At 40.5% G+C, this 15,463-nt stretch overlaps 1 pseudogene; it reads left to right on the forward strand.

Moving 5' to 3' along the window:
• Window positions 1-15,463, forward strand: part of LOC137272390 (uncharacterized) — a 49,244-nt pseudogene that overhangs the window by 20,346 nt on the left and 13,435 nt on the right.

Consider the following 15,463-nt stretch of genomic DNA (forward strand, 5'->3'; position numbering starts at 1 on the left):
GGCTGTGGCTGCATCAGGACTGGTTTGCTTTATACAGCTGACATGGATCTTTTCATTCGTTGTGGGGCCTGTAAATGTATGCCGGTTTGGGTTGTATGAACCATCTTTAGAACCGGCATAATATTTTCCGGACCTGTAGAAGTACACGAGAACTATACCGAGACCATGGTTCACACCAGGAAGGCGAAAGTCTTTATTCGTTGGAATCTCAAACTCCCCACAAACACGTTCATAAGCGCGTCTATCATAGGGGTTATTCGTCATACTCCACGCTTTATCTTGGGGAAGAGGAGCACTTATTTCCTTCAATATTCGTCTCGTTTGATAATAAATATGAAACAAAATAACCGCCTTACTCAGTTCGTCTATACCGTAGTCTGGTTTCACACCCGACCCTGTCGTCGCACACCACACAGCAAAGTTGAGTTGGTTCTGCCAAAACTGCATTGGGTTTTGATTCCAGTTTACCACCGCCTGCGCGTTATTAACGGACACAACATACTTTTCAAAGATATCAATAAAGGTTGTTTTAAACCCCGTACCATCTGCATTCACCACGATTTTCAAGTGTGTTAAATCCATATTATAATTTATAATTCATATATTATAATATGTACATAACACTTCCAGGAATAACGAGCGGTGAGGCCGTTCAGCTGACGCACGCGATCGATAACACGTCAGGTCAACTCGAAGTCGCACTCTGCGATATCACCTACCTACCGCAATGGACTAACATTAATATCAGCAACAATAAGCTGTTCGTCAGTGGAACTCGCAGTCAGATAACTGACGGCTACTACAGCGTGTGCTCTCTAAACGACGAGGTCTTCAAACCCCTGGGAGCTGAACTCAAAATGAACGACTCAAACGGCACAGTGGTGTTAATCAACAACGGAAGAACCTCCTTGAGGCTCGGCCGACCATTAGCGAGGATACTCGGTATGTCTCCTGACGAGATAAAACCAACAACAACCGTCACAGGCACGAAGTTACCCGACCTAGTACCGTACCGAGAGCTGTACATTCATCTCGGCCAGGTGAGCACAACGTATAACATTCAAGGAGGTCACCCTTCCACTATATTGAGAGCAGTGCCGGTGAAAACTGAGAAATTCAACGACGGTAGAACCGAGTCATTTTCACCACGGCAGTATAAGAGATTAACCCAGGGCAACATACCTGAACTGACAATATCGGTGTTAGATATAAATCATAATCCTGTAAATATAGGATACCTCAGCTTAACACTTCATGTAACATGACCAGCGCACAAGGGCCCGGAGTGAAAAAATGCGTCAATATCGGGATCTCCGACCTCGGAGACACACGCGGTTTCGACGCTCCCGGAGTAGATGGTAAAACGTACGCCTTGCAACTGAAAAACAACATTTACAAACGCGTTGAAGTCTCCTCCGGTGGAGCCCTAAGTGATATGATAGATACCACAGGAGCAACAGCCAACACTAAGTACGCCCTCGTCAACACCGGTGATGACAACTGGAGAATATACCCATCATTCGGAGGTAAACTGTTCGACTTAGACGATGTTGAGAGCACTACCGTCGTCAAAAACAAACCATATATGCTCGTCTTCACCGAAGATGACAAGTGGGTGTTGTTACCCGATAACAAATGGTTTCTCAATATTAGACTCGTCTCCCCTTACGTGTTCACGGATAACAAAGACAACCACCTAAACAAAGTCGTGAACAATGGAACCCTGCTCGTGGCTTACGTCCCAACTCAGAGACGTAGTATAGTCGTCAGCCCAGTCAACACTATAGCAGCCCACATGCTATCGAGTAAACCGGCCATGCAAAACGTGAAATTGCAGTTGGTGTCTGAATTCGAAGGCGTGGTCAAGATACTAGAGAGTCTACCGGCAAACTCAACACTATTCATCAAAGTCTACCTAGGGGAACCATCGGTGAATGATGTTGAGATCGTGAAGGGGATCAAACTCGGGTGGGTGAAACGACACCAGTATCAAGTTTGCAACGTTTACGTGCGGGTGGGTGTCGACTCCAAGACCAGTCTGCAGGGGGTCAACGTGATCGTAGAAAACAAGATATCACTAATCAATATCTTCCTGCCTGACAACATACACTTCATGGGTATTAAGTTAACCCCTGAATTATTATCAGAAAACCAGTTGGAAATTATATCATAATAGTATAATAATGACCAGTCATCATCCCAACACTACACTTAACGACCTGGGAGATACGGAGGGATTCGATCAGCCTGGTGAGGAAGATGAATTATACATCCTACACTTCAAAGACAACGTGTACAGACCGGTGCCGTTACCAGATTTTACAAAACCTAAATGGCTGATCAACTTAACACCCACCTCACCTTATATCACAATAGACGAAAATAATTGGATCACTAAGATTAGGAACAACGGTATCTGGGCCGGGGATTTCATTCCGGAGAGGGGATTAGCACACAGACAACATGCTGGTTACGACAAAAAAGGGTTATCAACTTTCTTCGAAAATAAATTAACATTTAGTAATCCTGAAATAATAACCCCCCCTTTCACACTCATCATAGAAGTCTTCTTTACGGATTCATTCGATAGAGACCCCTAATATTACACCAAATTTTACCCGGGGTGTCAATACGCTGGTCTTACACAGACCAATATTGTCGTATTGTTATACAACAGGATACCACGGGTCCTATAAACCACTTAATAAGCCCCAGTGGAGTTTTTATTAGAATAGAATATTTTATTAGCCTCTCACCTATTGCCCTGAATACTAGTATAGAACTTATAGGCTTCAAATACATTGATAGATTTTTAACTGAACCCCAATTAAAATATCTTTCAAAATATATATTATAGGATGGGTCTGTACCCAGTTGTAGAGGAAGTAGCTAAGACGTTGGAAACCGTAGATGGGTTCCGCTTGAGACAGTTATGTGATATGAAACGTCAACTAGAACAAGACCGTGACACGCGGAAAGCACTATGTAAAAAATACAATAGAGCTTTCAATATCGTGGATGGGGCTGACACTACCCTTATGGCAACCAGCATGGGACTAGGGGCGGCAGGCGTTGGGTTGTTAACCACCATCGTGGCTGCACCTATAGTGCTAGGTATTGAAATAACGGCTGGGGTGACAGGGTTGGTAGGGTTGGCTCTTAAGTTAGTATCACGCAGACTTAATCGTAAGGTATTGAAACACGACGAGATCAGGGTTCTGGCTGAAGCAAAGCTGAACACAGTGAGTGAGCGAATTTCCACGGCACTCTCTGACAGTAAGATCTCAGAAGAGGAGTTTAGTTCAATCCTCTCTGAACTCAAAAAATATAACGGAATGAAACAAGATATTCGATCCAAGTCTCGTAAGTCTGCTATCAGCGAGGACGAGAAAAAAAAGTACATAGCACAGGGAATACAAAAAGCCCAGCAAGCCTTTATTATGAACACCAAAGAGATCGTAGGCGGTTCACATTAAACTGTTTCATCGATATAAACATAACATAACCGTAAGCGAGCCACCGATCCTATATGGTCAGTCAAAACTTACAACATAGATAAAGTGGATATGAAAGCCGACGAACCTAACTTGTACTACTTGAGGGGTGGGCCGGGTAGGGGGTTTGTAAGAGAAGAATTATTGATCGTACCGTACGGCACAGTGTTACCGCCTGCCAAGTCACGGTAAACGTGATGGCGTGGCTTTGTAGTAGGGGCAATAATAGCAAGAGCTAATAGTCCCACCAAAGCCTCATTTAGTAAATGAGGCTTTTTAGAGGGGTTTTTGAAAAGTGTTTTCGGACTATCATTCCCTATACTACTCACTGTGTGTACGACAATGGGACCTCATCAGCAGATTTTAAGAACACATGTGTAGTACTACCCTGGACAGATTTTTATTCAAAGTCTTCAAGGAGGCAAACATGAAACGAAAGAACTATTTGAATAGGAGAGTTCATAAGAAGTTAAACACTCTTACCTCAAACGGTTTATCAGCATTGAGAATACCTTTCATGTCAGCTTTATATCAAGAGAGATCTCAACCAAAGTAATGGACAAGTACATCATAGACTGGAAGAGTGACTTACACTGCAAACGAGGGGATGGCGGCAATAAACTTAGATTTTATCGGAAATGGACTTTAGAGAATTATATCACTAGGAATGAACCTAGGAGGCACTTAATTGCACTTAGGTTTCGCTGTGGCACCGCCCCTCTACTGAGACTGGTCGTTACTCCAACACGCCGGTAGCAGAGATGAAGTGTTGCAACTGCCCTGACTTTCGTCGAGGATGAGTCGCATGTTTATTCAACCATTGTAATAGTGCCAATGAACATTTTAATACTTTGACGGATGTCCAGGACTTAGATGTTATTATTCCATGCCCAGATACTGTATTTATAACTGCCAAACCGTGCAAACTCGTTTTACAGGAGACTTTTGAACTGTCTGACAAATGATTTTCATGTTTCAACATTACATGTATTAATGGCATGATTTATTTATATTAATATATGTGTATTAGGAAGTTTATTTTATTGTAAAATTTGTCTCTCAAGGATTGCTCACCTTTTATACTTTTAAAACCTGTAGCATATGTAGATTGAAACAAAATGAGGTGAGACTTTAATAAAACATTCTATTGGCTTGTCTGTCTGAGATTGATAATTGTGCAGTTTGAGACTGACATCCAACCATTGAGGGGAAAACGAAGCGCCTTTGAGCAGGTGATCTGGATATTGGCAATATATATATGTAACTACATGTTGGAGCGTCCGCCCGGAGACGCTCGGCTCGGCCCGCTCGGCATTAAACCTCCCTCAACAAGAACTGTTCGGCTCGGAGACAGTATAATGTGTCTGAGTGGGGCATTCATGTTTAACTGCGACATGGTATCTCGGTATAGCGATATAAAACCAGCTTAGGTTTGGTGTAGTATCAGCAGCCTGACATACACACGCATGTACGTCGTCGTATGAGCCAAACATTGAAAAGACTTGCAAGTGTCCCTTATATATAATTAAATACACAAATCCTGCCTGAGTCGTTTGACTAGAACTCGCGTTATCTGCACAGACGAAGACTGTCAGGAATTCACCCCTCCTTGCTTACATTGATATACATGTGCGTATTCTAACTTAAATTTGCTGAATCAATTCTATGATGACACAACATGTACACTGGATTGTTCAGAACGCTGCCTCTATGCTGCATTTAATGTGTTAAACTTTTTCGCCAGATTTTCCGGTTTAAAGGTTAACATCGACAAGATACGTCTCATATGGATAGGATCGAAAAATAGATAGAAAAAAAGATCGACAAATAGATCGAAAATGAAACTATGCTCAGACCTTAATCTAAACTGTGACCAAGGTGACCTCAGCCTTCTCGGACTTACTTTTCCTCTAGATTTAAATGATATGGTAGATATAAATTATAAAGAAAACATAAGGAGTTGTGAAACTTTATTGTCCATATGGTCCACACGTACTTTTACTCCCTTTGGAAGAACTACCGTTTTGAAATCACTGATTATTCCCAAGGTAAATCAGGGACTGCCTCACACTGATCCACAATAGATATCACAGAGATATTTTCACTGCATGGTGGCATTTTATATCTCAAAACCATTCTAACCATGACATAAATGATATACTTTCAGAAAGTCTATGGTACAACAAAAGCATATATGTTGGAAGTAAACCATTGTTTTATAAACAATGGTTTGACAAAGGGGTGCGATGTATTAACGACCTACTTGATTCTAACAACAAAATAAACCCTTTCGAAAACTTTGTAAACTTTTTAACCTGAAAACTGTCTTTGTTACATATATGGGGCTTATTAGATCAGTGAAGCTCTATTTGAAATCACTTAATATTCCTTTTGAAAACTTGTCTAAGATACCATATCCAACTCTGCCAGCAAATACTAAACACCTTCTTAAAAATATGAAGGGGACACAACGCATTTACAAAATATATTGACAGAAAAATGTACATTGCAAAAAATGTGAGCAAAATATTTTAACTGATGAAGGGCTAACCCATAACTGGAAACACTATAATAAGATGCCTTTCAGATGTACCAATGACACTTAATTACAGTGGTTCCAGTAAAGAATAATACATCACATCTTGCCGACAAATGCACTGCTATCTAAATTTGGATATGTAGACAATTCAGAGTGAACTTGATTGGAATGAGCACAGTCAACGATACCCGAAATGATGGTATAAATCCAACTAAGTTCCTTGCAGGTAGCAAAGGTAACGCATGTCCCCTCCATCTGGCGACATATTCCCCGTTTTCATGTTGTGTTGTCCAAAATATAGCTTTACTATTAAGTACCATTCTAGTTTTATTTCTTTAGAGATTTTATGATATAGCTGAATCTGTCACCGGTAAATGTCTTGTTTAGTCACGATATGACTGCAGTATTGCCGGTGTGGCCATGATGTAAGAACACGTACTCACTCGCTCAGCTAAGTGTTTGTTTGCACCGTCCTGGTGACACCTTAGCACCTTGAATACACTGTATGTAGGGAATAAAGGGACAAGAGCTTCCACTGACTTTGAGAATATGTTCTGGTAAAACCTTAGCACTTTGAAAACATTGTGTAACTGGAGAACCTGAGCATGACCGCTGCCTTGGATAATTTGTTCTGATGAAACCGTAGCACCTTGAATACAATGTATGTAGAGAATGAATTCACAACCAAAGACTGGTGTTTCGTAATGACTAACCTTGTTTCAAGAATGTTCTGGCTCCAGGGGCTGCAACATCAGATACAAGTCCATTGGCATCCAGAGCTGGTAGTCCAGATGTTGCTAGAGATGCATTGTAGAGGAAGCACTTTGCCTCTTGATGCGTCACGGCAGCACAGGCGTCACCCCTGTAGCAGAGTATCAGATATCTTAGCTTATCAGTATGAAGTACGTATGAAGGGATCTCTCCAGACTTCTGGTTCTCTAGGCACCCGTGGCGAGCCACCTCCTCGTGGTGGGTGCTGGGTAACGCCAAGAGCTCGCCGACACCCCCGTAGTGGACCCGGGGGGATATTTGGTCCACCAACCCGTTTGCCGTGGGTTGCGGCCTTGTGTCGGTGGAGGAGGGGATCCTGGTGGTTGAGGGCATGGGAGCAGGACCAGTGTTCCTAATGCCCAATACACCACTTTGGCCCTGACTTCACCTAGACGGGTGGTTGAATGGGCCCGGTTCAACCAATCGGCTGGTCATGCCAAGCCCTGTGCATAGATAATATGTAATTGCACAAATTTGTTTTGGAATTGTTTAAACTTTAGTCTTGGCACCCTTTGCTCAGAATATTATTTGACTTGAATTTTGTTTACATGAATTCTGCCTAGAGTCTTATGCCCAGAAAGCGGTGGCTCATGGGCCAATCTGGTGGAAGAATTAATCTTTTGGTTTTTCTGCTGGAGTATATCATCTGAGTATCCTTGGTGCTGCAAGTTGGAAACCCGCTTGTGTTTAGCATTGTCCTTTGTGATACTCCGTGGTGGGTGGGGAGCTCGGATGATGAAACATATATACTACCTATGGAATACCAAACCCCCCCAAAACGCAATAAACGTCAACTTGACAACGATGATGACGACCAACGACCTTCCAACTCAATCGACTATTGGCCACGATTTTTAGTTTTAGAAACTGTAGACAAGACGCCACTGAAACTTAACCCTTTTGCCATTTCCAAGGGTATACATGGCATTGCAGGTGAGGTTAAAAACGTTAGACGCTTGCGTTCAGGCTCTCTGTTGGTTGAATGCAGCAGAAAACAGCAAGCAAAGAACCTCATGTCAACAGAATTATTTGTTGGAATTCCCGTCTCTATCACTGCCCACAGGACTCTGAATACCAGTAAAGGCATAATCAGAGACAGAGATGGATTATTTGCTGATATGTCTGAGTTGGATATTGCTTCTGAGATGAAAGATCAGGGAGTGATTTGTGTTAAAAGATTCACGATCCGCAGAAACAATGAAACGGTCCAAACAAATACTTATCTGTTCTCCTTCTCATCGCCAAATCCTCCAAAGTCCGTTAAAGCAGGTTACTGTAGTATTTCAGTTGACGTGTACATCCCAAAGCCTTTAAGATGTTTTAGATGTCAAAGGTATGGGCACGGTGTTAACACTTGTACCAAGCCCATAACATGCGCCCACTGCAGTGAGAATACTCATGTCACAGAAGACTGTAACAGTGACCATAAAAAGTGCACAAATTGTTCGGGAAATCATTCGTCTTTCGCCAAAGAGTGTCCAGTCTGGAAAAAACAAATGGAAATCAGTAAAATTAAATTCACCCAGAACGTCAGCTTTTCTGACGCCAAAAAACTTGTGGAATCTGCAGCACATACTGAATCATTTGCATCTGTTGTCAGAACTCCTGAATATACCCCAAAAGTAATTACCTCGTCGATACATTGCCAGACAGATTTGACGTGGGTTAAAACAAACAATGCTCAGTTTGTTGCACCCGAACAGTCTACGCAAACCTTGACATCTTCTGTCAACACTCAGGTGGTATTTAAAGCCGGGTCACAGTCCTGTAGTCAGACTTCATCTGTATCTGGAGAACAATCTTTGTCTCAAGAAACTCACAAATCACGATCAAAAACAAGCTCGAAGAATATTGTTCAAAGTGAAACTGACTCAAGAACAGAATCTTCAAAAAAGAGTGGCAGACCTCAGACGGGTTCAGGAAATCCTGTAAAATTATTCAATAAATACGGATCGCTTGAGGCCATGGAAGTGTCAGAAAACTTCCATCCCAGGGCACATAGCTTGTCGCCCTCGAAAAAGGTGAGGGGTAGATCCCCTATTAACCCACCAAAAAGATAGTTTATTCCAATAATATTCTACAGTGGAACTGTAGAGGATTGAGGACTAATTTACATGAATTACAGCTATTAGTCCAAGATTTTACACCTTCAGCGATATGTCTCCAAGAGACATATTTAAAACAAGCAGATACATTTGACCTTCGTCATTTTAATGCATATCATTGTTTTTCACCTCCGGGTGATAGGGCCACTGGAGGATCATCTATTCTAGTCAGACAAAACGTTATTCAAAGCCCTGTTCCACTTATTACTAATTTGCAGGCTGTTGCAGTGAGAATTACTTTACATGTAGCGTTTACATTGTGTTCTCTTTATATTTCACCGTCTTTGGCGTTTGCCAAAACTGATCTTCAAGCTCTATATGGTCAGCTCCCGAAGCCCTGTATTATAATGTGAGATTTAAATGGCCACAACTCACTCTGGGGTAGTGTAAATATAAACACTATAGGTAAATTGTAGGAGGACTTTTGTTCTGATAATGATTTATGTATTTATAATGATGGTTCCAACACGTATTTACACCCTGGTACGGGGACCTATTCTGCTCTTGACTTGTCATTGACAAATTCAGAACTACTAAATGAATTTGAATGGTCAGTCCACGATGACCTGTGTGGAAGTGACCATTTTCCTACTGTATTAAAACCTATAACTCCATCTGATGTTCCTCCATCTTCAAGACGAAATTTTAAAAAGGCTAACTGGGCTTTATATGAAACATTGTGTGCTGAAAAACTTAAACCTGAACTTTTTATTGACGTTCCAGATGCTATTAAATCTTTTGCTGATCAGCTGAACTCCATAGCTGATGAGTGTATACCAAATTCCTCTGTAGTTCCACACGTAAGAAAACCATGGTTCAAAGATGAGTGCAAACAAGCTAGGAAGGCAAGGAAAAAAGTGGAACATTATTTCCGTCGCCATCCTATGGTGCATAATTTAAACAAATTCAAAATTTTAAATGCTAAAGCACGGCGTACTTTTAAACAGAACAAACGCCAATCTTGGCAAAATTATGTATCTAAAATAAATTCTCGGACACCTATGTCCAAGGTATGGAATATGGTCCAGAAAATTAAATGGTAAGGGTACTAAACCTAGTGTCAATCATCTTAAACATGGAGATCAAGTACTTACTGATAAGTCAGATATCGCAAATAAACTGGGTGAAACCCTTGCTAAACACTCTTCCTCTTCTAATTATGTACCTAAATTCCAACAGTATCAAAAACAACAAGAAAAAAAATTATTAATTTCAACTCAGATAATGGGGTTGATTATAATGAAACTTTTTCTATTCATGAGCTCCATACTGCTCTTGATCAAGCTCATGATACTGCTACAGGAGCTGATAACATACATTATCAACTCCTGAAGCACTTACCAGAATCCTGCCTAGAAACTCTTCTCAATATTTTTGATGATATTTGGACATCGGGTAACTTTCCTTCATCATGGCGTGACGCCACAGTAGTACCCATACCTAAACCTGGACGTGATCATACCGATCCATCCAACTATCGGCCGATTTCGTTAACTAGCTGTGTTTGCAAGACCATGGAACGCATGATAAATAATCGACTTGTTTGGTACTTGGAAACAAATAACCTTATAACTGATATACAGTGTGGTTTCCGTAAAAACAGAAGTACTGTCGATCACTTAGTGCGTTTAGAATCATTTGTTAAAAACGCACTAATTAATAAACAACATGCTGTGTCTATCTTTTTTGATCTCGAAAAAGCATATGACACAACCTGGAAATATGGTATTTTAAAAGACTTACATGACTTCGCCTTGCGAGGTCGTTTACCTCAATTTATTGCCAACTTTTTAAATAACAGACAGTTTCAAGTTCGAGTGGGTTCTACCCTGTCTGATCATTACAATCAGGATCAGGGTGTTCCACAAGGCAGTATTCTGTCTGTCACACTTTTTAGCATCAAGATAAATAGTTTATCAAAAGTTTTAAACGATTCAATTGATGGATCGTTATTTGTGGATGATTTTAATATTTCTTGTCGTGGGAAAAATATGCATACCATTGAACGGCAACTGCAGCTTTGTTTAAACAAAATAAATAAATGGTGTCTTGAAAACGGCTTCAAATTTTCTAAATCGAAAACTAACTGCATACATTTTTGTCGTAAATATAAACCCCATAAAGATCCTGAACTGTCTCTAGATGGGACGCCTATTAAAGTTGTGAAGGAAGCCAAGTTCTTGGGTCTAATCTTTGATTCACATTTAACTTTTTTACCACATATTAAATCACTTAAAACTAAATGCCTGAAAGCACTTGACTTGTTGAAAGTTGTTTCAAAATCAAAATGGGGAGGGGATCAAGCTACCCTTCTCCATCTCTATCGATCACTAGTTCGTTCTAAACTTGATTATGGCTCAATCGTTTACGGGGGAGCCTGCAAAAGCAATCTTAAACTTCTTGATCCTGTCCATCATCAAGGTCTGAGACTTTGTCTTGGATCTTTTAGAACTTCACCTATTGACAGTCTCTATGTTGAGGCTGATGAACCTTCTCTTGAGCAGCGCCGTATAAAGTTAGCTTTACAATACATTACTAAATTATACTCTAATCATTCTAACCCTGCATATAACTGTGTTTTCAATCCCCTTTATGAGGATTTATACAACAAAAAGTCTTCTCTTGTCCCGCCTCTGGGACATAGAATTACACCTTTTCTTTCTACTGCTGGGATTCAGCTGGAAAACATAGCTCCCTCCCGTCTTCTTTCTTCTCCTCCCTGGCAGTTGGTCAGGCCTCAAGTAGACCTAACATTGACCACATTTAAAAAATCAGAGACTAATGAATTACAATATAAGCAAAAATATAATCAATTAAAACATAAATATAGCAATTATAAATCCTTATTTACAGATGGGTCCAAGGATGGTGGCGCTGTGGCTTGTGCCACTGTCATTGGATCCAGAACAATATCTTCTAGATTACCAGTTAGTAGTTCTATTTTTACAGCTGAAGCTAACGCCATATTAACAGCTCTCAAATATATTCAAAGACACCCTAAACGTAAACAATATATAATCTATTCAGACTCTCTTTCTTGTCTCCAGGCGATTAAAAATTTATCATGTAAACATCCACTTTTAATTGACATTATTGAATTGTATAATAATCTTGCTACTGGCCAATACGACATCGTCTTCTGTTGGTTACCCAGCCATGTAGGCATTTCAGGGAACACAATGGCCGATCTTGCTGCCAAGGCAGCACTAAACAAATCTGTGACACCGCTTCTTATTCCCTACAGTGATTACAAAGCCACCATTAGATCTTATATCCGTGATCTGATGCAAAAGAAGTGGGACACCCAAGTGGGTATAAATAAATTACATGAGATAAAACCTTACATTGGTTATACCCACTTGGGTTGTCAGTCCAGATTTGAAGAGGTCATACTACGACGATGTCGTATTGGCCACACTAGATATACTCATGCATACCTGTTTAAAGGTGAGGATCCTCGATTTTGCATCCCTTGTGATGAGAGAGTCACGGTCAAGCATATTCTGCTTGACTGTGTTGAATTCTCCATCACAAGGGATAAATATTTTACAGTTAAAACAATGAAGGATCTTTTTACCAACGTTAATTCTCATTTTATTATAGGTTTTTTTAAAAGAAATTGATTTTTTGGGTGAATTTTGAATAGTATGTTTCTGTAAATAGATGTATTTTAATGATTGGTAGTTTGAATTAGTAACTTGAATTGTTGGTGGCTGTACCCTCAAAGGGGGTTGAAGTATTGTAAAATTATTGTCCTCCTGAGAGGGTACGTAAGTCCACAAACATTCACAGTAAATTTAAGTCTGCCAGGTTTTTAATCGTAGTATTCATGTTGTTTTAATTTTGGCTAACCTTTCGTACAATCGCCAGCAGCTGAGGGGATGATGTAAATCCAACTAGGGTCCATGCAGGTAGCAAAGGTACTGTAAGTCCCCATGGTCCCTAGTGTGGTGATCTACCTTCACTTGTTGGCGATCTATAGTCTGTTTTTATTATGCATTGTCTAAATAGTGCTATTAGTTTTAACTTTCCATACTAGTTTTACTTAAAATTGTGATATGCTAGTTGTTTTACTGTCCTTCGTTGACAGATTTTTCCATATGCATATATTTAATTTAAATGTTCTCGATATTGCCGATGTGACGTTAAACATTAACTCACTCACTCACTCACTCACTCACTCTGGTTCTCTAGACTTTCACGTTTCGCAAAGAAATAATCCAAAACTTCCTGTGTGATGGCGAGTGAAATGAAGAGAGGCAGGACAAGCAATAACCCCTTCGTCCTTCACACAACTTCAACCAACATCAGGTCGATTATTTCATACACACACCCTATGCTTCCTCACAGCACAGACTGGCTAAATTTATCAAGATTTATATCGCACCTTACAGCCAATGGTCTCATGCAAGGAATCGCGATCGTGCAGGTACCTTTCATATGCATAAATACGGTTGTTAGCATTTATTCAACTAAGCAGTATCGGAGTATTTTCCCCATTTAAAGCCGTCATGCGAAATTCCAAAGATGTGCATTTGTGTAACAGTTCATTACTGCTTTTGTAAGGGGGTTTTCGTGCATGTTAGGGACTTTTTCTTATTATTGACAGTCACGTACACCTCTTGTACGAGACACGTGAGTTTCATGGTTCAATTGAAATCGTTTTACGACGGTCTCTCGTGGGAATTTGTCCCGGAAGTGTGTCTAGAGGAGGTAAGGTATCATACGTTGTAAATTATGCAAACGTCCATTAGTTGCAGATCGCGTGTGGCCGGAGGGCGGGGATCCTGTAGAGTAATATTTCCCAACAATACATTCATGACGTTATCTCATAACATTTTGTGACAATACGTGAAATTTGTTGCAAACTGTGCAGAATTGTCATCAAATTCAGTTAAGGTGTGTGATCTTGCACACGAATTATTTTCAGCTGCCAATGATACTTATACAAGGTGAAGGTAGTCTGGTGGTTAAAGCGTTCGCTCCTCACGCCACAGAGTCGGGTTCGATTCCCCACATGGGTACAATATGTGATTCCCATTTCAGGTGTCCCACGTCGTGATATTGCGGGAATATTGCTGAAGGTGGCGTAAAACTAAACTCACTCATTTAAAAAAGTCATGAAGCACTGGTCAGGTCCTACAGAATCTAGGTCGGTTGTTACAACAACATGTATAATACACGGTCACATGTTTAATGTAAACAGAATATTGACATTGTCTCCCCCAGCAGACAGTGGTACATGGTATGGTCGGCCGCTCGTTTCAGTGTAAATATACCCTTATAACACTGGACTCTATTGGGTCTATTGGGTAGTCTGATTAAAGGGTTCGATTCCCTACATGGGTACAATGTGTAAAGCCCATTTCCGGTGTTTCCCCCGTGATAGCGCTCGAATATTGCTAAAACAACCGGCGTATTCATATTGTATTGGCATTTATAGCAAAACTATTTCAGATTTAGTTAATGGTTTTAAATGCATAAATTCATGGTAATATAGTTGTTTTACTGTCCATTGCAAACAGGAAGTACTATCTAACATTGGTTTTATTAATTTATGAATTTAAAACTTTGTCCGTTATGATTATGCGATTGTTAACTCACGCACGCACTCACTCACGCACTCATTCACTATATAACCGATTATTTTAGTTTTCGAAAAGTAACTCATTTTTCATGCATGAGAAATGTAAATTGACACAAATTCAGCTCTGTACGGGTATGACGCAATGTAGCAAGTGTTCCGTTGTGAAACTTGGTAAACTTGGTAAAGATTTGTTATTTGTCCTTCCTAGCCAAATGCCTCATTTTCATACCCACCAAACCATTACGACGACTTCGTCACTAATATGGAGAAAAGGACTCCAGCACCAGGAAGCATGATAGATTACTTACGACATCAGGGAAGTCACATTCTTCAAAAAGCTCCTCGATAGACACCTAACCTCACACAAGCTTAGAAACAAGGCATGAAAGAACCCATGGAAGACCAGTCATAACCCAGTCGACATAGGACGAGCCATCGTCATCATTGACATGCCGGAATTCCACTCCCTGGTAGACAAGATGCTTCCAGACTCCACCTTCTACAGGAAGCTCAACAAAACCCTACCAGCACACTCCAACGTCAACGCAAGTCCATACTGAAAAGAATGAAAGAAACCTTTGAGATCACCGACCCACAACACCAAAAATCTCACATCCACAACCCCACTACGAACGTTCCACCATCAGGATCCATTAAGACCCCATCAACGCCAGACTACGTGTATGTTCCAGGGACACAGTTGTCTACAACACCGCCCATCACCTCACCAAAATACCCTCCCCACTTGGTAAAACAGCCAAATCCTACATATCAGACTCCGCATAACTGGGAGACAACATTTACGAACAGATCCACCGATCAACATACACCAAGAACACTATATAACTCCAGCCTACATAGAATTCATCAAACAGTACACACTATAACAAAAATACCAAAAAAAATAAATGATAATAATAATAATCAATCTGTTGAAATGTTGTTCCTAGTCTCTCACTGGCCTCTG

Source organism: Haliotis asinina, chromosome 1 (assembly GCF_037392515.1).
Source record: "Haliotis asinina isolate JCU_RB_2024 chromosome 1, JCU_Hal_asi_v2, whole genome shotgun sequence".
NCBI lineage: Eukaryota > Metazoa > Mollusca > Gastropoda > Lepetellida > Haliotidae > Haliotis > Haliotis asinina.